The sequence below is a fragment of the Schistocerca piceifrons genome, chromosome 2, assembly GCF_021461385.2.
Source record: "Schistocerca piceifrons isolate TAMUIC-IGC-003096 chromosome 2, iqSchPice1.1, whole genome shotgun sequence".
NCBI lineage: Eukaryota > Metazoa > Arthropoda > Insecta > Orthoptera > Acrididae > Schistocerca > Schistocerca piceifrons.
In genome coordinates, this window is record NC_060139.1 from 527,939,369 (window position 1) to 527,941,183 (window position 1,815).

The 1,815-nt window shown below is 38.2% G+C and overlaps 1 long non-coding RNA gene across 1 annotated transcript; it reads left to right on the forward strand.

Annotated features, from left to right (window-relative positions):
• The first annotated feature begins 337 nt into the window (after positions 1-337).
• LOC124777959 lies at positions 338-1,500 on the forward strand. Its single transcript, XR_007015813.1, has 2 exons — positions 338-557; positions 1,202-1,500. It is a non-coding gene; the product is annotated as an uncharacterized LOC124777959 (long non-coding RNA).
• Positions 1,501-1,815: the final 315 nt, after the last annotated feature.

The following is a 1,815-nucleotide window of genomic DNA, read 5'->3' on the forward strand; positions in this document are numbered from 1 at the left end:
TGTGGTACAAAACATCTTTTAGCATTCTACACAAGTGTCACAAATACGCCGTAATCTGCTGCTACAGCTATCCTAATAACAGTTACTTAGGATATATGTACAACTTAGAGTCTACCAGACAACAGAGTACCATTACCATCCAGAGGAGACAGATTTGCAAGTGGCAGAATTGTGGCACTAGTCATTTGAGTTGCACCTTATCTCCGTATTTTCAAGCTAGCACATGGCAATCAGATTACCTGACAATAGTATCAGAGCGCTAGATGGTAAAGTTGCACCAACAGCCAGTAGACAAAGCTGCAATCTGTAAAAATGTTCATTGTTTTCTATAGCATTGGTCGCAGTTGCGGTGGTATACGGACGACCAGAAGAGTCGACCACTGCCGCCATCCAGGGTGAGGAACAGCGTTCCGCCACCATCCCGTCTGTGAGAACATTGGTGGCGGCGTCGTACGCGGAAGAAGACGACGATACCATTTGTGTCCAGGCAGACAACAAGTTCTACTTGTATGCCAATTCACTGAAGCTGTATTCTTGCTACAACCTACTACCGAAGGGTAAGTTACTTTCCATAGCACGGTTTTGTATCCATTGTTGACTATAAAATTTTTGAAGGGTTCCAAAGTGAATGTAAGAATATGAGTTAAATCAAACCATCAAGGGAAAATGTTTATCCTTACGTCACACTTTAACGGTAAAATGTTACCTCTCCGTGAACAATGAAAGATACGCCACTTTACGAAAATGCAACTCAATAACATTCTTCACCAAAACTATTCAGAGCAATTTCCAGCACATATTTAATCCTTTTTTGCAGTTATTTGTTAGACTCTTAAATGTGATGCATTTTTTATCTGTCTACGATGTAGAATCTGAGTTCTACTTTCTGAATTATATTATATAAAGCTACATGAAGTTCTCCATGGGCTTTGATCTCAACATTTAGCGAAGAGATATTTTAATAGGCAATAGATATTCGTGCTGTGGGGTTTATTTTGACAGTACTGTGTTGCCTGTTTGGTACCTAGAGGTCTTCCACAATCTTACTGTTATGGCACCATAAGAGAGCGAAAAATGAAATTCATGCCATGTAAATAGTTGATGACTTATCATTGTGTGATCAGTAGTAAATGTATAATGGTATATATTTCTATTCATAGTTTCTAACTCTATTAAAATATATTTCTTCTATTTATTGTAGTTTACGTGGTGAAACCAAAGAGTCTGTGTAAACCAGTCCTGTCCGACTGTCCCAAGAACTAGGAGTATTGCAAGTGTGTCGCCTCATCCTGGAGGAGCTGACTCATCTAGGATTGAGTGAAGGCGAGATGGCTGAGCTGTTGACTGAAGACATCAACAATTTTCACAGAAAGAAGTAAATTCCAAGAGTGTAGAACTTACCTCTTTCACTAGCAAGAAAAACTGGTGGAATCAACATATCTTGTTTTGTGATACTTTCTGATTGCTTCAAGATATGCAATAAATCAGCTTTACAACCAGGCTACAAAATGAGTGGAAGAATTATTTTTTAAACATGGTTTAGCCTGTTGTATCTTTCTGTTGGACTTTTAATAGTTTTATTCTGACACAATAAAACTGTTCTTTCATGTCCTCAACCGTTATATATCAATTGTAGAACACATTTCCTAATCTGTAGCTTTACATAAATAGTGGCAAAGTATAACTGCATATTAATTATACAAAATACACTACATCTATACATGCTAACCATGGACCATCCAAATACCCTGTTCCTGCCTTAACACTTTAACTGGAACGATGACACCGATGGACACTGCGGAGACTTATGACTGA